Genomic DNA, 23,606 nt, shown 5'->3' with positions numbered 1-23,606 from the left:
TACAGTACTTCCTGCCTCCACAATGGGGAAAAACTAAAAAGTATAAATCATGTACTGTGTTCTCAGAGAATTCACCATTTGATAAGCTGCCAAAACTTGTTTTGTTTCAGTCATTGCTCCCTGATGCATGACAATACATAGTCTAAACTGCACAGGGGAAATACAAGTGTCAAGACGGTCTATTCTATTTGAGGAGGCACCTTCTCTATGTTCTTAAATTCTTCAATAGCAGGACTGCATCTTAGTTTATCTAATTTTTTTTTTAATTAATGAGAGTTTCTTATGTTGCCCAGGTTGGCCTCGAACGCATAGCCTCACCTCCTCAAGCACCAGGTCAACTGGCCTGAGCCACTGCCGCTCCCTCTAATTTCTTATTACCCTTCAGTGAACTTTAATATGCCGTTGGTCTCATTTTCCCTCACAGTTCTCATTTCTGTGTTAACTCATGTTCTTTCTTCTACTTAAACTACCTGCACTTTCTACCTTCTCCGTATACTCAAGATCCACCCATGTTTAATATCCATATTTACCTCCCCCTAAAATAAATCTGTTTCCTGATAATTCTGTTCTATTCCTGAAGGTAAAGTAAATATTACAAAAATTAGCATATAATTACATATTGATTATATTGTAATTGTACTCTCTTTGTTCCAGGTATGCCAACTTGTTTCCCCAAGGATTACCTAAGTTTTGACTTTTACAAATATCATATCTTAAATTAATTTATATCCTCTGAAGACTGAACAATAATAGGGATTCAACAAAAATCCCTTGCTTCAGAGTTGTGGTTAAAGTATTCACTCATTTATTATTCTTCTGCTTACACCAAACACTCACTGCTCCTTATCTCTCTTCATGCGTTTCTCTACGCCTGGAGTTCCATTTTCCCACTCTTAAACTTGGAAATTCTTAGTACTCCTTTAAAGCTCAGGGCACAGAAGTATTTTTTCTTGGTAATATCCAGAATTGATTTGTTTTCCTTTCATGCTTCTATGATACTTTACATAGTATTCTATTTTAACTGTAATTACATTTCCTTATTTTGAGGTTTATAAAATTGTCAAATTCAATACCATCTATGGTAGACTAAGAAATAGTCCCCAATATCCATCTCCTAAGCCAAGTGGGTAAGGGAGTAGGTCATTGCAGATTTGATTAAAGATCTTGAGTTGAGAGTATTATCCAGGTGAGCTCTAAATGCAATCACATGTATTATTATGTAAGGGAGGCAGAGGGAGATTTGATACAGACACAGAGAAAAAGGTGACATGTAGATAGATCAGAGATTCAAAAATGCTGTCTCCTTTGAAGATTGGAGTGATGAAGCTATAAGCCATAGAATGATGGCAGCCACCAGAACCTGAAAGAGGAAGAAATTCTTTTCGAAGTCTCTAGAGAGAGCATAGCCTGATACCTTGATTTCAGCCATTGATATAACCTCAGACTTCTGGTCTCCAGAACTAGGAGAGAATAAATTTCTGTTGTTGAAATCCCCATAATTTGTCATATTGTATTACAGTGGCCATGTCTCAATTTATTTAATATTCATTTATTTGAGACAGGGTCTTACTGTGTTGTCCAGGCTGGAGTTTAGTGTGCAGTCACAGCTCACAGCAGTCTGGAACTCCTCAGTTCAAGTGATCCTCCTGCCTCAGCCTCCTGAGTAACTAGGACTACAGATGTGCACCACCACGCTTGGCTCAATCTATTTTGTATTGTTTGCTCTATCTCCTGCTGTTAGCATTATACCTTCCATATAGCAATACATTTCAGAAATGCTTTCTGACCCCCTACTATGTGCAAGGTGATATGCTAGCTGCTTGGCAATTTCACTGTAATAAGCATTTTAAAGGCTACATTTGGTATTATAATTTTTTTATTACATATATATATATATATATATGAACTTAAGCTTTTCCTGAAAGTTCACATTTGAATATCCAACTGTCTATTTGACTTCTCTACTTGCATTTTAAAACAGTGCCTCCAACTTAAATGATTGAAACCTCACTCCTGATACATTCTCTGCAGTTGTATTCTCTGGAGACCACACTTCTGCTTCTCTGTAAGTTACTCTATTAACCAAATGTACAAGCCAAAAATCTTCCTTTCTTCTCCCTCCGCATCCAACAGACCTCAACAAATCCTCTTGTTCCTGTCTCAGAATCACATCTTATATTCATTTACTTCTCTCCATCATCACTGCTATTAATTATTTTCACACTCTTAAGTACTATAACGGTCTCAATAAATTTCCTTGATCTCACTCTTATCTCTACTCTCTATAAAGTTTTCTGCATTTATTTGCTAGAGTATTCTTTTAGAACCACAAACTAGAGCCAGGAATGATAGCATGCACCTGTAGTTACATTTGCTCAGGAGGCCAAAGTGGGAAGACTGCTTTAGCCCAGGAGCTTGAGGCTACAGTGAGCTACAATCGTGCCGCTGAACTCAACATAGAGTTGGACAACATAGAGACTTTGTCTCTTAAAGAAAAATAATAAAAACAATTTTTGAAAAGGAAACCAGTAGATTTTCTACCTAAAAATATGCCAGTGTCTTACTACTGCAAATTTGGGGTCAAATAAAACCCCAAATTCTTATTTCGTCTCATGGGGCCTGTATCTCAGATGTCATTCCCTACCATTTTTCTGTTGTGTTGATTAAATGATCCAATATTGTGGCTTTATTTTAGATTTTAGTTAGTCAAACTCACTTTTAACTTAAAGCCTTCACAATGGGCTTCGAAGTCTCTGAATAAAATGTTGCTTCCTCACATCAGTTTGGTAACTTATTGTCATTTAAATTCGTATCATAAATTACTCAGTGCCTTCCTACTATAGCCAATTAGAATTATTTGTGCAATGATCTGCACATTTGTCTGTGTCTTTTTTATTGCATCTCACTAATATATAAGTTTCATGAGAGCATAAAGACACTATCTGTCTTATTTATCTCTATCTCCAGGGTCTAAGTCAGTGTTTGGTACATAAAGGTTTCTCAGTAAACAGCTGTTGAAAGAAAGGAATGCAAAAATAAATCAGCTAGTCAATCAACAGCACCCAATCAATGAATTATCTTCAAATTCTAATATCCAAAGTGTACCCAGGTCACCAGCCTGCATTATAACAGGGACACACAAAAATATATTAATATGGCATTTCTTTTCCCCAGTTCACAACAGAACTGTGAAAACAATAGCACAAAAGAGGAGGACCTCTGTATTTCAGGAAGTACTGTCTGCTCATTTCTGCACTTCTGCAAGTGTTATTTAAATTGGTATCTACCTGTATCATTTCTATGTGTCTGGTTTATTTGCCAATACTTGAGGATTTCTTACATTGCTGATTACAGGCCCTCTGCCAATAGTACTACCTGTAGACGCTCTCAAATGTCATCTGTCTTGGCCACTCTGTGTTTCATCTGTTTGTTTTTTCTGTCTCTATCTCCCAGAGACCCCAGGAGACATGCAGGCTCAGCAGAGGGTGACAACGTGACCATGCTTCCCTGTGCTTATCCTTTCGAAGACATTACTCTAACATTAGCCAAACAATTGTCTGCCCCTTTTCACTCTCTCTTCTGCTGCAAAAAGTCCCTACTCTTTTCTACAGCTTGTACTGTAGGTCCTCGTCTACCTTTCTGAGGCTGTCTTGACTTCCTACTCTGACTACTCATAAAGAGATCAAAGCTAGTACCAACCTAATGTTTGCTTTCACTTCTTTCCTCTCCTTTCTCTTTCTACTGAAGTTGCTTTGGGTGGAGATTTGAGAATTTGTAGATTGGGCTTAATGCTTATTTAATTATTTTATTAGAAGTTTTTTATTTTTTACAAAAAATTATTGTCTCTATGGTTCTTTATTCTCATTTTTCTACTTACCACACCCAAATTATTTAAACATAAATAAATTGTGTAGAATAAGACAAATAGTAGATACTCAAAAAATAGAAGATATTATCTTCATCATCATCATCATCATTATTAAATGCAATCAAAAAAGCAAAACCTAATTTTTATTCTAAATTTCAGAAGTCTTTTGTTGAATGCTGTGAAAATATAGTGAGTTATCAACGTTTAAAAATCCTTTTTACTTTTTCTTCAAGTTTGAAGCATATAATGCCCCACAGCAAGCTGAAAATAGAATATTCTGTCAGTCAAAAAATTATTCCTGTACATGATGTCAAACATCCGATTTAATTCAATAATTTGATCAATATACCTTTTGAAGTTATGCATACATAGTTTCATGTGCCGTTTAAGCTTGTAGTTTTTGATTACAGAAGAAGAGTAAGAAATAAAAGCAATACCAGCATATGATAGCAATTTTCCTTTGATCATGTCAAAAGTAAGATGTGCATGAAAGATGTGTTCAGGAGTAGTTGATACAGTAAATCCTCTTTCTTTAATTTGTGAATATAGTCTGTATTTTATGTCCTCAATATTGTAACACTGAAATACATTCACTTCCTCAACAAAGTTTTGACAAAGAGCATTCCAAAGTAGCATGCAGCATCAATAGTTACACTGATTACTTTTGATGAATACAGAAGTTTTCATGACACATACTTGGATAAATTATATGATTCAGTTCCGTGCCTTGAAATCTCCAAATTCCAAATAGGAGGAGAATCACCTTTTAAGTTTCTAAAGATTAGTCTTAGATAAACCATATTAAATAATTATGGATAATGCACATTATTTGACAAAATATCCTGAATTGTAAATTGCAATAGAAGGAATTGCCATAAAAATTGACTTCAAAGAATATTATTAGACAAATTCCCAAGGAATTTCTTACCTATTCACTTTAGGAATCAACAATCAGCCATTAAGTTAGTATTTTAAGGCTAAAGCTACTCCTTTTATGTTCATTCATGTGTGTGGGGGGGAATCTTACTATTCTTTGAAGTCAATTTTTATGGCGATTCCTTCTATTGTGATTTGCAATTCAGTATATTTTGGGGTTCCTGATAGTTGCTGTTGCTAATTACTTATTTATCTCCCTTAGATTTATTTTGTCTTAATTGTCAAATAGTTGTGCATTATCCATCATTATTTAATATGGTTTATCTAAGACTAGTCTTTAGAAACTTGAAAGGTGATTCTCCTCCTATTTGGAATTTGGAGGTTTCAAGGTGTGGAACTGAATCATATAATTTATCCAAATATGTTATTCCTCATCCTTAAAAAAAAATGTTTGGTTTTAAAATATAACACAGCTGTCAAAATTGCCAGTTCTTTCTTTCTTTGGTGTATAGGATTATGGAAGACACTGAAGGACATTGGGGACCTATGGGCAGACAGAACATAATAAGTCATAGTTTTGGTTCTGAGTGACTGGCAGCATTATGCCCCAAAGGATTAGTGGAAAGTCCTCATGCTATCCTAGAAAAGAAAGTACCTGCAACCCAGCTGGCAAAGTGTAAAAACTAAGATTTTCCACCACAAATGGATATAAAAAGGGGAGTAGCTTTGGCCTTTAAATACTAACTTAAATAAAATCCTCTATCCTTTTCTTCCTTTTCCAATCTCATTCAGTTTCCTTCTCATATTTTCTCTTTTCCTCTCTACTCAATGATTGTTATTTTTAGTAGTAGTAACAGAAACCCTATTACAACTCACATGAATGGTTATGAGGAGTAGGCTGTTAGCTCATAATAAAACACACATAACAGCAATAAAACAAAGCAAAACTACAAGGAGCCAAAAGAAGCATAAAACTGCTGTTACTTTTTACACAGGAAAAGGAGGCTGAGTGTCTGACTTTGGAAATAACCTAGGCTGGTGTCTCCTTCCAAGAGCATAGAGAAGGTGATTACATTTCATCCTAGGAAATATTGCCACAAGCACAAAAGGTAACTCAATATAACACAAAGGCAAGCAAGCAAACTAAAACAAGTGAATTTCTCAAAAAATCAAACAAAAAATTGAGTTTTTACATTGTGGGGTACCTTTCCAGTCAACCAGTAGGCCTGAGTATATTTTAAAAAAATCATTCATATAAAGCGTTAAGTCAAATTTGAAGTTTCTACAGCAAAGATATTCATGAGGCTACCGGTGTCCTCATCCAAATACATTTTGATTCTCTAAATCCCATTGACAATTGCAAGCCTTCCCTCCTGTTTGTTTGATTATTGTTATACAAATAGTTTTTATTTATTTATTTTCAATTTCTGGGCACCGACGACAATTTAAATGTGTTTGTTTCACAATTTCTCGTAGAAAAGTACACACAAAGATTGACTTGATAGTCCTAGAATGCATTCATTTCATTATCAAAGGCTAGAGCTAAATCTAAAAGCTATATAGGCAACATAATAAAATATAATCATAAGATCTACAAATATCAAGTCCTACTTTACACTGCCATGACAATGTTTTCTCATTTCTATTTACATAATCTTCAAAAACACAGCCTTTAGATTTTAAAATGTCTGCTTTAGAATTTTATTTGTAATAAAACTTCTAGTGAGATGAACTGATAAGTGATAGATAGCTAAAAGAAACGGATTCTGGGGAAATGTCTTAGAAGTAAAGCATAATGTTCTTTGCATGAGAGTAAAGAACTTCCCTCTGAAATAATAGCAATGGACTAGATGATTTCTGGATTTTCTTGTAGCTCTGGGGACCTACAATGACTGTTAGGTGTGCTGTCCTTTTTATTATTATTATTATTTGGAGGCTAGGAGAACCATTTTTTAATGTGGTGTGCTCTATTTTCACCACTCAATGAAAAGAATACCCTATCTGCATTACCACACCTTAATGAGTTTCTGTGAAAATATAGCATGCAGAAGTATGCTGTGGACTACAAACACTGCAAATGCAAGATCGTAGTTTTACTGTCCAAGACACAAACTGCCATAAGGAAGTGGAAGGTAGGGGGTGAAATATGTGGCCTCAAGTGCCTAACTCAGTTTAAATCTTTATTTTCTCAAAACCATTGAGTCTCAGTATCTAATTTGAAAAAGAGAGATGCAGGTACCAACCTTATGAGATTATTGGCAGAATGGAAGAAACAATGTATACACATCTCACATACAAGGCCTTAAATATGGTAAGTACTCAATAAATGCTCGTGATTATTTTTTGTACACTCCTGGCATGCATCTGGGCAGTGATCATAAAATTAATAATGAAGAGAAAACAAAACAGAAAAATACCAAAGTATATCTATTTCTAAGTGTGGCCTTTTCCTAGGGACTGTACTAGCTAACAAAAAAGGAGGCAGAATTAAGTAAAACTTGAAGCTCCTTGAATTCAGGGAATTTAAAATTTCCAGAAGAGAAGATAAATGAGAATAACTTTGAGTCTCAATGTCAGAAACAAGTGATTTTCCATCCACCTTTTCCAGCTTTCTGAGTTTTAAAATATCAATGCCTTTTCCCATAGCGTTCTGGAGCTGGCTTGTAATGGAGCTGGCACACACCAGGTTGCCAACTGTTAAATTTTCAGTATTATGAGCTGATTGACAGACGTTTTGGTAGCTTGTAATCTGTCAGGGTGGGAGTACTCACTGCGATCAAGGAAACAACCAACACTACAAATTCTAAGTATTTTTTAGTCCTAGAGTTCTTATTAAACATTTGCCAGCATAATAATGCTATTGGCCCTTCAAAAGAACCCATTGACCATGAAAGGATAGCCCAAATATTGCTCTGAAAAAAGGGAAATTATTTGTTTTCAACTAATGTGAAATAAATGCTTATGGTGGTCCAGGCACTGTACTAGATTCTAAATTAGCTCTTGATCAGACTAAACTACTTATGCAGGATTTTTCTCAGCCACTTTACTTGGCTCAAAACAGGGGACGCCAAGCCTACTCAGCATTTGTCTGTCTCGTGCTCTGGCCCATGGCTTCCATGGTCATCACACCTGTGTGCTTAGCCCCTGGTGGGAGGGAACAAGTGAGCAAGTGAGTGCAGGCTCCAGCCAGCCGCTCCAAGCACTGACAGAGGAGTAGGTTCTGGTGGGGCTCACAGCCAGACCAGACATGTCCCAAGGAGAATGTGGCAGCACCCAGACAAGGATGCCTGTGATCCCAAAGCCCCACAGAGGGTGTTACACTGTGCTAATTAGCTCTTTTAGTTCACCATCCACGGCTGGATCAATGGTGGCATGCTAACAGCTCAATCAGCTCCTTACTCCACTCTGGCCCAGTTAGAACAGAGGGCAAGGTTACAGCCTTTCTAGGTACCCACATTCGGTGGGTCCCGAGCTCCTGTCCCAAGCCCAAGAAAAATAAGGTCACCTTGACAATTGAAGGGTGATGAAGGTGGAGAATAGTATTGAGTGATGAAACAGTTCTCAGCAAAGGGGGGATGGGAATGTCAGGTTGTCTCTCGCCCAATGTCAGTCTATCTCCCTACAGTATGGCTGAGTCTAGGGTTTTTACAGGTACAGGATAGGGGAGTGCATGCTGATTGATTTGCGCATATGAAAGAAAGGTTAAAACAAAGGCACCAGTCAAAGGTGGGTGTGGTGGCGTAAAGACAATTAGGGAAATGTAGGCATATTAGTCCATTCTCACACTGCTGATAAAGGTACTTGAGACTGGGTGATTTATAACGAAAAAGAGGTTTAATGAACTCACAGTTCCATGTGACTGGGGAGGCCTCACAATCATGGCAGAAAGTAAAAGGCACATCTTACATGGCAGCAGGCAAGAAAGAATGAGAGACAAGCAAAAGGTAAAACCCCTCATAAACCTATCAGATCTCATGAGACTTATTCACTTACCACAAGAACTGTATGGGGAAACTGCCCTCATGATTATATTTTCTCCCCCAGGTGTCTCTCGCATCATGGGGAAATTATGGGAGCTACAATTCAAGATAATATTTGGGTGGGGACAGAGTGCAACCATATCAGTATGCATATGTAAAATAGGTGAAGGTGGGGAATGAATCAAAGAAAGCACACCAAACCGGAAGACAGATCCTCAATCCAATTTGTGGATTTAACTTGTAGCTTGGCCTTTGGGCTTTAAACTGCCTTTGGCTTGAAGATGAGGTTTTACTGGGGACCTGCCGCCATCTGTCTAGGCATGTCTCTGCCTCCTGCTGCTATCAAATCCCCCTCTAAAGATACATCTAATTGTCATTAGGATAGGAATGATATCCAAGCTTAATTGCTTCCTGCTGACAGGGAGCACTGTTTTGGGGAAAATGGCAGTCAGATTTCCCTCTAAGACCTACCTAAGGGTCCCCCGTGAAACAGAGTCCTCTTCTGAGGCTCCACTTGCATGACGGTTTGAAGCTTGATGACCTCTAGGTTAGAAAAAAAAAAAACAAATTTTACAAAGTAAAGTATAAATGGACCAAATGTGTGGAATTATGTGGACATATATGTTATGTGGACAAAAAGGAATTAAAAGGGAAATAATCTAGTGCTGAACATAACAGAAATAAGAAGTAAAATATACTAATCATTTTGAAAACAGTATTGTGGGCACAGCTGTTTCACCCTGGTGAAAGAAATTGAATCCTGTATGGGAGCAATTAAACTTTAGGAGAGAGAACTGTTTAGGGGAATAGATATTCCTATTGGTACACAGGATTAAGCAGTCCTTGGCAAAGATGCTTCATGGTGAGAAACAGGATGAAGGTAAGAACAGCAAGCCGAGGCAAGACTATAAAGAGGCTATCTGTGGAAGATTAATTATTAACACTTATCTTTTGTGATTTGTAGCTCGAGTTCCCCAATTTCTTCACATTGGTACTTTGGATGCTCTTCTGGGTTGATGGTGGTAACCATATCAGCTTCCCAGGCCTTTACTCAAGTAGAATGAATTTAATAACCAATTCTAGTAACCTTTACTGCTGTCGAAGTAGGAAGAAGTACGGTGTAAGGGCCCCCTCAATCCGGGCCTAGAGAGGGAGAAAGAAAAGGGAGTGCTTTTATCAGTACTAGATCCTCTGGGTTGAATAGAGGTGGCCCTAGTTCATGGGATTGGGCCTCTGACAGTTGTTTTAGTTCCTGTTGGAAGCAGACCAAATAAGTTATATGTTTGATTAAGTCCGAGGTCCCTTGGTTTAGCAAGAAATCATCGGCGAGAAAGGGTTGTCCTTACATCATTTCAGAGGGACTTAAACTCTGCTTTGAAGGAGTGTTTCTAAAATGTAGTAGGGCTGTGGGAAGAAGAGTAATTCAGGGGAAGTGAGTTTCTTGAGACAGTTTTCTCAGGTGCTTTTTGTTATAATCATTTGTCTTATCTACCCTTCCCGAGGATTGTGGTCTCTAGGCACAATGAAAATGGTATTGCATGCCTAGTGCCTTTGAAACCCCTTGGTGGCGGCCACTTTGAACAAGGGGCCATCATTCCTTTGTAGGTACAAGACAGTCCAAAGTGATGAATTAACTCATTGATTAGTACTTTTATCACCTCAGGGGTTTTCTCTGTCTGACATGGAATGCTTCTACCCAGTTAGTGAAGGTAGCTGCATATACCAGTAGATACTGGATGTCCCCTGTCTTTGGAAAATGGGTGAAATCTGTTTGCCAGTCTTCCCCCAGGTAGCCTCCGATTCATTGGATTCTAGCGGGGAGAAGCCATTGATTGAGGTGATTACTCTTAATGCAAGTCTTTCAAGCATTATCAACCTGTTTGATCACCTGTAGCAGATTTTTACCTAAGAATAACATCTGGGCAAATTGATAGGTTTTATCCTTACTTAGGTGGAAGGCATGGTAAAAGATTTCAAGAACTTTCCATTGTCTGGCAGCTGGTAGATGAAGCTAGCCATCCTCCAACTGTTACCATCCTGAGGACTGAAAGACGTATTCTCAAGAGGAGGCCTATTCTATTTCTGCAGGAGACTATTGAGGTTTTATTTATCTTATGGAGCCCTCCCAGAGTTGAGCGGTTTCAAGTGGGTCAGAAATCTGGGGTCTTCTCACTGCTGACTTAGCTGCTTGGTCTGCCAACCTATTTCCTTGAGCCATTTCATCCATTCCTTTTGGTAGCCTTTATAATGTAGTACTGCCACTTCCCATGGGAGAAAAACTGAGTATAACAGTCTATTAATATCCTGATGGTATTTAATGGGAGACCAATTAGCTGTGAAGAAGCTCCTCTCTTTCCAGATAGTGGCATGGGCATGGAGGACCAGGAAAGCATACTTTGAATAAGTATAAATGTTAACTGCTTTACCTTTTTAATTCAAGGGCCCTCACAAGGACAATTAGCTCAGTTAGTTGAGGCTTTGTGCCCAAGGGGAGAGATGCATTCTCAATCACATCATTTAGGGTAACTATTGCGTACCCTGCTTTATAGATCCCTTGTTCTACACAGAAATGTCCATCTGTAAAGAGAATCTAGTCTAGGTTCTCTTAGGGTGTTTCCTTGAGGTCGTTTATGGCTGCATAGGTTTACACTATTATCTGTTTGTAATCATGTTCAAGCTCCCCAGCTTCCTCTGGGAGGAAGGTGGCTGGATTTGAAGAAGAACAGGACCTTAACTGGACTGAAGATCCCTTTAACAGCAGAGCTTGATATTTGAGGAAGTGGTTGCTCATTAAGTAGAGGCTCCCCTTATAATACAGCAGTCCCGCCACATTATGTGGGGTATAAATGGTTATTTCCCACAATTAATTTAGTAGCTTCTGGTACTAGCAAGGCTACCGCCACAACTTCCTGGAGGCAGGCCAGCCATCCTTTAGCTACTAAATCAAGTTCCTTGCTTAGGTGCCTACAGGTTGCAGGGCTGGACCTTGGGCCTGGGTTAGAACTCCCAGGGTCATTCCCTTCCTTTCTGACACATAGAGATTAAACATTTTCCCTGTAAGAAGACTAAGGGCTGGTGACTCAAGCAAGGCTTGTTTTACTCGGTCCAATGTGTTTTAACCCTCTGGTTCTCAAATAAGGAAGTGAGTTTTAGCTGCCTGAGTCTTTTTTATTAGGTGATATAAGGGATGAGCTATTTTACTGTACCCAGGTAACCGTAGTCTGTAGAACCCTGTGATGCTCAAGAATCTCCTTAGTTGCTTGAAGGCTTCAGGGAGGGGAAAGGAGAAGATTGGTTTAATCCTTTATTTGTCCAAAGTCCTGGTCCTGTCTGACAAGACTAGATCTAGATATTTCACTGAAGTCTGACAGAGCTGAGCCTTAGATTTTGAGACCTTATATATTCTGTTAGCCAGAAAATTAAGAAGAGCCTTACTGTCCTCCTGAGATAGTTCCTCAATTGTGGCACAGAGGAGAATGTCATCTACATATGGTAAAACTTTAACTCAAGAATAAAGAAACTCAGAGAGGTCTTTGGACAATGTCTGCCCACACAGGTGGGGGCTACTTTGGAATCTCTGAGATAACACCTTCCAGGTTAGCTGGGTAGTCTGTTTGCATGGATCCTCAAATGCAAAAAAATATTAGAAGTCAGGGTGCAACAGTATGCAGAAAAAGGCATTCTTTAGGTCCAGGACTATGAACCATTTAGTTTCCTCAGGAATTTGACTTAGCAGGTATATTAGTCTGTTTTTATACTGCTGATAAAGACATACCCAAGACTGGTCAATTTACAAAAGAAAAAGGTTTAATTGGACTTACAGTTCCACATGGCTGTGGAAGCCTCACAATCATGGTGGAAGGCAAGGAAGAGCAAGTCACGTCTTACGTGGATGGCAGCAGGCAAAGTGAGAGCTTGTGTAGGCAAACTCCTGTTTTGCAAAAGCATCAGGTCTCATGAGGCTGTTCACTATCATAAGAACAGTGCAAGAAAGACTTGCTGCTATAATTCAATCACTTCCCACCAGGTTCCTCCCATGACACATGGAAATTGTGGGAGTTAAATTCAAGATGAGATTTGGATGGGGACCCAGCCAAACCATATCAGCAGGGTACACAGATTGGAAACCACCAGGTGAATTGAAACCACAGCTGCATTAACAAGGCAGAAATCCTGGACCAGTCTCTATTCCCCATCAGGTTCTCATACCCCCACTACTGGGGCATTAAAAGGGCTGTTACAGGGTTTGAGGGGGCCTTGAATACTCAAGTTATCAAGTCCTTTCCTAACTTCTAGTCCTTTCTAGTCCTTTTCTAACTTCTTGTTTCAGGGGAGATTGTCTCTGGTTATGAAAAGAAGTTAGTCCTTTCCTGACTTCTGGTTTCAAGGGATATTGTCTCTGGTTATGTCTCTGGTTAAGGTGGATCCAGACTGGCTTGGCAGTTGTGGTTCAGCCAATTTTCCCTTGAGTTTTCCAAACTACTGGGTTAATGTTTGTCTCCACTAGGGGGAGACAAAGAATTCATCCTGGAGCCATCAGGATGGTGGTTCCCATATGGACCAGAGTATCCCTGCCCAGCAGAGAATTTGGGCTTTCAGGCATGATTATAAAGCCGTGGGTAAACAAGAGGTCTCCCCAGCTATAACTAAGAAATTAGGAAAAATATCAGGTTAAAGGCCTTCCTGAGACACCACTCATGGTCATGATAAGAGAGGATGGGGAGAGGAGAACTGAAAGTCCTGCTTCAGTGTCCAGAAAGTGGTTCACTTTCCTACCTCTGATATTCAGACTCGCTTAGAACTCCTGTATGGTAATGGTGGTCTGGACCACTGAAGCGGGGAAGAGGGGCCTGGGACCCATCAGTCCTGCTGGACCATTTGGGAGATGGGATTTGTGACCTACATCTCCACAGATAGTCCACCCTCCGGTGGTCCCCATTGCAGATTAGACAGGGCAGAGGTGGCGTCCTCATGCTGTCTGGACAGTCCTTTGTAAAATGCCCTGACTTGCCACATTCATAGCAGTTAACAGGTACATCCTGGAGATTCTGGGGTTTGTAGGCCTGAAAGGTAAGCATAATGTCTCTACCTTTTTCTAGTGTACTTCTTTCTCTCCTGGGCCTCCTCCCTATATCTGTTGTAAAATACCAAAGTGGCCACTTTCAGGAAGCTCTCTAAAGTACTATGATATAGTTTTGCAGAGTTCGCACTCAAATTTCATTTTGAATTGTAGTTTCCATAATCCCCACATGTCATGGGAGAGACCAGGTGGAGATAATTGAATGATGGGGGTGGTTTACACCATTCTGTTCTTGTGACAGTGAGAACTATCTCACAAAATCTGATGGTTTTATAAGGGGCTTCTCCCTTTGCTAGGCACTCATTCTTTCCCCTGCTGTCCTGTGAAGAGGTGCCTTCTGCCATGATTGTAAGTTTCCTGAGGCCTCCCCAGCCATGTAAAACTGTGAGTCAATTAAACCTGTTTCCTTTATAAATTACCCAGTCACAGGTATTTCTTCATAGCAGCATGAGAACAGATTAATACAGTAGTAAATTGGTAACTCAAAGAGTGGGGTGTTGCTGTAAAGATACTAAAAATGTGAAAGCGACTTTGGAACTAAATAACAGGTGGACACTGGAATAGTTTGTAGGGCTCAGAAAAAGACAGAAATATGTGGAAAAGTTTGAAACTCCCTAAAGATTTATTGAATGGTTTGAACAATGAGGCTCAGGCTGAGGTGGTCTCAGATAGAGACATTGTTGGGAACAGGAGTAAAGGTGACTCTTGCTATGCAAGGAGACTGCAACATTTTGCCCCTGCCCTAGAGATTTGTGAAACTTTGAACTTGAGAGAGATGACTTAGGATATCTGGTGGAAGAAATTTCTAAATCTCAAAGCATTCAAGAGGAAGCATAGCATAAAAGTTTGGAAAATATGTAGGCTGACTGTGAGACAGAAAATAAAAACCCATTTTCTAGGGAGAAATTCAAGCCTGCTACAGAAATTCACGTAAGTAACAATGAGCCAAACGTTAATCACCAAGACAATAAGGAAACGTCTCCATGGCATTACAGAGACCTTTTCAGCAGCACCTCCTATCACAGGTCTTGAGGTCTAGGAGGGAAAAATGGTTTTATGGGCCTAGCTAAGGGCCCCCTGCCTAGTGCAGCCTCAAAACCTGGTGCCCTGCATCCCAGCTGCTTCAGCTCCAGCTATGGCTAAAAGGGGTCAACAGTCAACTCAGGCTGTTGCTTCACAAGCTGCAAACCCCAAGCCTTGGCGCTTACATGTGGTGTTGGGCCTTCCGGTGCACAAAAGTCAAGAACTGAGGTTTGAGAACCTCTGCCTAGATTTCAGAGGATTTATGGAAATGCCTGGATGCACAGAGAGAAGTTTGCTGCAGGGGCAGAGCCCTCATATAAAACCTCTGCTGGGCAGTGCAGAAGGAAACTGTGGGGTTAGAGCCCCCACACAATGCTCCCACTGGAGCACTGCTTAGTGGAGCTGTGAGATGAGAGCCACCATCCTCCAGACCCCAGAATGATAGATCCACTGACAGCTTGCACTGTAGACCTGAAACAGTCACAGATACTTAGTGCCAGCTTGTGAAAGCAGCCAGGAGGAGGCTGTACCCCACAAAGTCACAGGGCCAGAAATTCCCAAGACCATGGAGGCTCATCTCTTGCATCAGCATGCCCTGGATGTGAGATATGGGGGCAAAGAAGATCATTTTGATACTTGAAGTTTTATTGACTGCCCTATTGTATTTCAGACTTGCATGGCACCTGTAGCCTCTTTGTTTTGGCTAATTTCTCCCATTTTAAATGGGTATATTTACCCAATCCTGTGTCTTCATTGTATCTAAGAAGTAGCTACTTTACTTTTGATTTTACAGGGTCACAGGGAGAGGGGACTTGCCTTTTCTTAGATGAGTCTTTGGATTTGAACTTTGAGTTAATGCTGGAATGAGGTAAGACTTTGGGGGACTGCTGGAAGGGCATGATTGTGTTTTGAATTGAAAGAACATGAGATCTGGGAGGGACCAGGGGCAGAATAATATGGTTTGGCTATGGTCCCACTCAAATCTCATCTTGAATCCATAATCCCCAGATGTCATGGGAGGGACCAGGTGGAGATAATTAAATCATGAGGCAGTTTCCCCCGTCCCATACTTGTGACAGTGACTGAGTATTCATGAGATCTGATGGTTTTATAAGGGGCTTCTCTCTTCCCTGGGCACTCATTCTCTCTCATGCCACCCTGTGAAGAGGTGCCTTCCACTATGATTTTAAGTTTTCTGAAGCCTCCCTGGCCATGCAGAGCTGTGAGTCAATGAAAACTCTTTACTTTATAAATTACCCAGTCTTAATTATTTCTTCATAGCAGAGTTAGAACAGACTAATACATACTACCTTGTCTCATGACCTGTTTCTGCATCTTCCTCCTGATATCAAGTGCTGCCTGTGTAATAAATTTGTCCTTTAGGATTTGTTGTCCCTCAACTGAATCAGGAGATTGAGAAGTATGCTTTACCAAGGCCCCTCTTAGTCTTTCCAGGAAGGCAGTGGGATTTTCATTAAATCCCAGGACTATCATGCACAGTTTGGAGTAGTTGAGATGTTTAGTTCTAGTCCTTTGTAAGTTCTCCATTATGCACAGCTGAATGTGTTTCCTATTCCATTCCATTTCATCATTAGGATCCCATTTAGGGTCCTCTAATGGTACTGCTGCTCTTCCAATTGGATAAGACTCATCTTCCCTGAACCTATATGAGATACAAAGCTCATCCCCAAATCTCTCTGCCACTTGCAGGGTAGCCTGATTCTCAGTGTCAGAGTTTGATTCAAAGGTAACATAACTTCTTTCCAGGAAAGTTCAAATACTTGAGTTAAATTCTGAAAAGCCTCTCTATACCTGTCAGGGTCATCTGAAAATTTGCCAAGGTCCCCGTAATTTGGCTTAAGTCCAGTAAACGAAGGGGGCCCACACCTTACTGGGGCCACATTCACGAGACATCTGTTTTAGGGGCAGGAGTGAGACTGGGACCTGTCTAAAATGAGGACGTTTAGAAAAGGGAATGTGAGAGAGAGAAACTGGATAGGAAGGATGGGGTGGACCTGGAGTAGCAGGGGCAAAGGGAGTTGGCTTTCCTGCTGGAGGTGGCTCTGGGGTTTCTCTAGTTCCCTGGCATTGCCCCTTGCAGCCTCTCCTGAGATGGCCAATATGAGGGCTGGATTAATCCCACAATGTCAGCAAAGGTCTGAGTTATTCTGCAAGGCAAAGAACGCCGGAACATATGTGACCTACCATCTGCTCTCCAATTTACAGCAAAAGTCCAGCTGCAGGATAGTGTCAAATGGCTTCCTGAGGCCAAGCCAGTCATTTCTGCAAATTATAATTTGGCCAAACTCATGAGCAAAGAGCTATGAAGTATTATTTTTTCTCCAGAGTCTGAGGGTCAAAGCAGTCCCAATGATTCAGGATACACTCCAGAGGAATCTAGACTGAAGATAGTTGGTTACCCATCTGAAAGTGAGGAAAAGATGCATCTCTTAGTTCCTTTTCTCTCTTTCAGTGAAAACACAGGATGTATGAGGGACAGAAAGAAAGGGAATCCCCTTTTCATCTTCCATGCTTTTTATCCCCAAGTTCCAGCAACCTACTCAGGTACTGCCCATGGATTCCAGTGTGACCTTCACCCATGGACCAGTGGGGCCTAGATGGTAGGAATCATTCATACTCCCCTACCTGCTCCCTATTACCTCTGCTGTCAGTAACCTTTGAAGTCTGTAGACCTCATCTATGCCATGAATATAAGTATGGCCTCCTTCCATGAAGGGAGTGCCTAATAAGCAGGAATTAGTCCTGCCCACCTATGTTGTGCCCCTTGACTTCCATTTTTGCCTGCCTTTGGATACCTCAGATCTAGTTTTCCTTGAAAACTAGAAGCTTGAAATTGAGTTTCTGGTACATGGTACCTCAGGGTTGTGCATGGGTTCATTTAAATTAAGTCTCAGAGAGCCCTCGCCAAATTTACAGCCAGAAGCCTATGGGGCTGCTCCTCCATTGCTTCCCTACTATAAACAGGGTGCTAAAGTGAAGTTGTGGAGCCAGGCCCTTCTCAAACAAAGGAGGCAAAAGAAGTTCCATGAATTGGAGACCTAGACTAGTGAGATGCTTCCTAAAAGAAAAAACAAAAAACAAAAAACACTTCTCACATTGAAAAGCCCCCAGTATGTGCAGGGTTATGTGAAATCCTGACATGGTGGAAAAAAGAAAAAAAAAACTGCTTTAATGTAGGGAGGGAATGGTGCCTGGAGGAAAAAGGCTCTTGCTCTATGCAAATTGTTTTTTCAACAGAGGGAAAAAAAGCATCTTAACTACTGCATACTCCCTGCTTCTCAGAATAGATGAAAACCACATTGTTCTAAATTACATTTTTGATGACTGGGCCAAGTGCTCATCCTGCCCAGTATATCTTTGTAGTCTGCAACAACACTCTTAACATTATAAGAGATAGGAGCCACTAATCCATGAAAGAAGGAGGAAAAATGCCATAGAAAAGTCCAGGGGTCTTGGCTGAAACCCTAGTGGGTGGTCGGGGACTGGAGCCAGTCAAGGGGCCTTCAGGCAAGGCTGAGGTGTGGCCTTGGTCAGATGACTTCAGTTGCCCTGGAACCTTATTCCAACCCATGCAACAGCTAGACCTCCGCGAAGAGAAATAAAGCCAGGATTTCCTACACCCAAGAGTCACAGGGGATGCGGGGTGGCAGGGTTCCCCCTCAGCACCCTGTTCTCTGTATCTGCTCCATTTACTCTTAACTAGCTAATCAGAGGTTCGGCTCTTTGTCTGCCTTCAGAGAAACATCTAAGGACAAGAAGCCTTGGAAAGAAGAGTGAAGAGTCATAGATTCATGTTCACTCACCCTTCTGATGAATCCCAGACAAGCCCACAGACTACTAGATGAAACCTATGGAAAAAGAAGGGACTCAGACAAGAGCAAGCTAGTAAAAAAGCAGAAGAGAGAGAAACCCAAATGAACGGTACATTTCCAAAGTGTTACTCTGCTGAACTGGCATGAGATACCAGCAGTTCACCCCTGAGATACATTATCACCAACTTTCAAACTCTCTTGAAATCCATAGCATGTAAAAGACTGGTACTGTACTTTAAATGCTGCCTTCTCAACTTTGTCATTAAAAATGACAATGTTTTCAGTAGATTTAATAAATCACTACTAAATGTCTTTTAGTTTCTTCATATGTAGTTACTCTGAACTGAATGATTCATTTTAGCTAGACGAATAGGCACATTGTGAAAATCTCCTTATAGGAACAAAGAGACAAGGTGTTGGCAGTATTCTTTGTCTCACGATATGAAAGATTTCAAAGACTTCTTTTAAAATGTTTAAAAGCAAGTAGTTGAGACACATGCTACCTCCCTAAAGTTACATCAGTTAATTTATTTAAACCGCTTCAATTTGTACTTTGAGTCACAGATACTGTAGGACAAGCAGTGATCACAATATAGGACATTTCTATAGCCAAAAACAATGGCATACTTTAGGCCTGAGTCAACTGATATGGTCAAAAAATGACATTATTAGAAAACCAGAATGTGATCTCAGGTTTTGCCATTTCTGGCCAGACACCTTTAAGATACGTAAGTTTCTTGGCTACAGTTTTCTGTTTTATTAATACATACAATCAATATTTATAAAAGAAGAAAGCTAGACAAAATCAGTTTTTGTGTTAAGTGAGCTAGTTGTCACTGGACTGAGATGAACAGCACAATGCTTGGTGCATGACCAAGCATTGAATCGCACTAAAAAATCTGGATCATCAAATGATCAAGGTGTCTCTTAATGCTTTGATGACCACTCACAAAATATCTCAGCTGGGTATTGGAAATTCCCCAAAAGAGAAAGCACATTTCAGGTTCAGAGCTCTCTTAGGAAGAATATATAAATATAATTAAGTAATACTGTCTTTTTTATTTGTTGTTGTAATTATTTTAATGATTTTTATTTTATTTTATTTTTGAGACAGTGTCTCACTAAAATTTCCAGGGCTGAAGTGCAGTGGCACGATGTTGGCTCACTGCAACCTCCACTTCCTGGATTCAAGTGATTCTCCTGCCTCAGTCTCCCGAGTAGCTGGGAATACAGGTGTCTGCCACCATGCCTGTCCAATTTTTTTATTTTTAGTAATGACGGGGTTTTACCATGTTGGCCAGGCTCAGGCTGGTCTCAAACTCCTGACCTCAAGTGATCTGCCCACCCTGGCCTTCCAAAGTGCTGGGACCACAGGCATGAGCCACCATTCCCAGCCAGTTATCATTAGTTTTAGATAATCCGTTATCATTTAGTAACATTTCTGAGGGTATATTTTGTGTTATTTTATTTCCTGCTGCCTGAGAACAATAGCATTGTAGTGTTGTTTTTTTTTTTTCCTCTTCTTTTATAGATCATTTCCATGTCCCTTAAAATCGAAATGAGCAACACAAAGCCTAAGTTAATTAATTAATTAATTAATTATTGTGGAAAAAATGTGAAATAAAAATTACCATTTTAACCATTTTAAGTTAATTTTTAATCCTTTTCACTTAGCATAATATCTTCATGTTTCATCCATATAATAGCATGTGTCAGAACTTCCTTTTCTGTAAGACTGAATAACATTTTATGACATGTATATACCACATTTTATTTATCTATTCAACCATCTATGGATACTTGTGTTGCTCCTGCCTTTTGGTTAGTGTGAATAATGGTGCTATAAATGTGGGTATTCAAATAACATTTTGAGTGTTCTTACTTTCAAAGTTTTGACATATGCTTAGAAGTGGATATGCTGGATTATATGCTAATTCTATGTTTACTTTTTAAGGAAGTACAGTACTGTTTTCCCTAGTGGATGTATCATCTTACATTTCTATCAGTAATGAGTACTGGTTGCAATTTCTCCACCAACATGTGATTTTCTGTTTTTGTTTGCTAATAGCCACCCTAATTGGTGTGAAGTGGTATCTCATTGTGATTTTGATTTGCATTTCCCTAATGATTAATGATGCTGAGGATCCTTTTATGTACTTATTGGTCATTTGTACATCTTTAGAAAAACGTCTTTGCAAGTCTTTTGCATATGTCTTAAATTAGGTTTTTTGTTGTTGTTGGTGGTGTTGTTGAGTTTATTTATTCATCTCCCCAACCTCTCAAGAATAAACAGGACCTACATTTTAATGACAGAGAAGCAAAAATGAAAGTACTGAAACCTAAGTGGCCTCACGGTAAGTTATGGTTCAAGAGCCAAGGTGACTACCAAGGTCGGAACAACTAGCTTGTTAGGGGAGTAAAAGATGCTACATTAAAGGGAATCATCATTCTGCATCTTACTAAGAATAGTTTGTCTATGAATGGCAAAACAAGGTTGTTTCACAAATATTAAGAAGTAAATGGCTACATGAGTTCAATAAATTATACTAATGTCATTGCTATGAAAATAGAAACAGTAATTTGTCACACTACCCTCATTTAAATGAATTTAAATAAACTTCTTTTTTATTTCTTCAATCTGTCACACACAAGCCATATGCAATTGAAAATACCATCCAGAATAACGTAAAGAATGTTTCTCTTCATTTCAAATGAGAAAGAACAATATACAGATAGAGGTCTCCTATCTCTATCCTCAAGATACTGATAAATTCTCTAAAAAATAATGAAAGCTGGTATACTATCCCATCAGAATTTTTTTTCTTAATTTGGTTCCCAAATGCTATCATTCTGTAGAAATTAAACAGGTGTCACTTGAGAAATAATTCTGCAATTTAATAAAGTATGGTGGTTAAACACAGTTAAAAATAATACATTGCTATAAACTCAGAATTATTAAAATAATGTGCATTGCAAATCTTTGTAAAAGGAACATAGTATAATACAATTTTGAAACATCTTTCTGTTTGGAATTGTGTCTTTAGCTAATTTGGCTACCCTTTCACTGCTTCATTCTTTGCCTGGTATCTAGTGAGTCCTTAGTCAATGGTCAGTGTTATCTGAACAGATGAGTGAGATCTAAGCAGGAGGAAAGGCATATACAGTACTCAGATAAGCAAACACATCTTAAGAGAATTACTTATTGTGCACCAGAAAAAGGTACATTTTCTTGTTGCTAAGAAAAACAAAACTAACAACAACAACAACAACAACAAAACCCAGAAACATCTTCACCAGAACTTGTTTTAGTTGAGAGTAGAAGCTGCAGATTGTTAGGTTTTCTATTGCCAACATCATTGCTTCAATTATTTTCTAATCTTTAATATCACTTGCATCATGAACTGAAGGCAGGGAACTTTTCATTTTAGTGGCAATTGTTTTATTTCACTGAAATATGATAAATGATTACTCTTATCTTAAGACAAAAATGCAAACGTTATTAATGAGTAATGAAATGAACTACACAGCTCTTTAAATTGTCCAGGCATCAAATTTGATTCTGTGACCTTCTAATGTAGGATATTTCAAGAAGTAGGCTAAATTCACTCTGAAACAATGTTTATTTCTGTTTGTTGTACATTTAATGGCCTTTCAAGTTGTCTAAAGTCATCCTGTTCCCATGATCTGGAAAATATCTGCATAAAGCATCCTGGAGGCCTTTTATGACATATGAAAAGGCTTGAACTCCAAGAAGAGCATTGAATGCCCCTTCAAGAGTTTTTAACTGCTGCAGACATCACAATGGTCCTGTCAATCTGGACGAATTTCCACTTCACTTACACATTGGGCACTTGCTTATATCATCATGCAACTCCCATCTTCATATGTCTTTAAAGTTTGTTTCCTGTCTGGAAAACCCCATTTCCATCACTCTCTTTCCTCCTTATTTTTCAGGTCTCTATAAGGTCTATCTTTCACCAGAGCATCTATATCAATCCACCCTTAATAGGTAAGGAGTCCCTTCTATAAATTTATAGGAGTCCCTCCTATAAATTTTTTTACTTTGTTCTTCCTCCATTAAAGCACTTATGACATTGCATTTCAAACTGCCTGTGCAGTCATCTGTTTCCCCCATTAGAGTTGAAGAGGACTAACATGACTTTTCTCCCCTTACCTCTCTATCTGTAGGGTCTAAGATAAAGCTGCTAGACAGCAATTGCTCAAAAATATCTGTCGAATGGATGCATGTAGGTATTTATTCTGTTAATAAAACATTCCATAGATATATATGCCCTGGTTCAAAAGTAGTGAACATGCTGGGCAAAGTCTCTGGACTTGTAGAACTCATGTTGTGAGAAGGACGAAAAGCAAGTTCACAAATAAATATGTAATATTGTGACAGCTGTTTGTAAATGCTAATAATAACAATTCTTTTTTCTGTAAAAAGGCAAACAATGGTTGAGATGTGGATAGGCTATTACAAAATCAAAAAAGCAGGCAAATTTTAAATCAAGAGAAGCCATGTATTTGTTCATAAAAAAATGGAGTATATTGAAGAGTAAATAGGGAACAGTGCAAAGATTTTTTTTTTTTGTTAAAGATACTGTGATTACCAAGTTTTATCTGAAAATACATTCACCAATAGTAGTGTTTTATTTATATTTCTTAGAGGCAATTCATGGTCATGAAGGAAAGATAAGAAGTAAACAATAAATTGAATATATAGACATATATGTAGATAAACATAGATATACAATGTGGGTATGGATAGAGACAGTCAAGTAAATATTGAAATTGTATAATGCTTTTCAATAACAACTCAAAGATAACCACGACCTTACCATAGAGAGATAAGCAAACATTGTATGTAGACATCTTCTTAATTAGGCTTAAGCAGAGTTGGGAAGAACATGACAGCAAACCAGTGGAAAGGTCTCATGCTTGAA

General features: G+C 39.2%; 1 long non-coding RNA gene across 1 annotated transcript; it reads right to left on the bottom strand.

Annotated features, from left to right (window-relative positions):
• Positions 1-253: 253 nt before the first annotated feature.
• LOC116557692 lies at positions 254-20,302 on the bottom strand. The gene is made up of 3 exons (XR_004271655.1): positions 20,292-20,302; positions 19,552-19,559; positions 254-361 (listed from the first exon to the last, which is right to left on the bottom strand). It is a non-coding gene; the product is annotated as an uncharacterized LOC116557692 (long non-coding RNA).
• Between the last annotated feature and the right edge of the window lie 3,304 nt (positions 20,303-23,606).

This window comes from Sapajus apella, unplaced genomic scaffold (assembly GCF_009761245.1).
Source record: "Sapajus apella isolate SASKATOON/1434 unplaced genomic scaffold, GSC_monkey_1.0 scaffold20, whole genome shotgun sequence".
NCBI classification, from domain to species: Eukaryota; Metazoa; Chordata; class Mammalia; order Primates; family Cebidae; genus Sapajus; species Sapajus apella.
The sequence above is the reverse complement of the archived record's forward strand: the minus strand, read 5'-3'. Positions and strand labels throughout refer to the sequence as shown.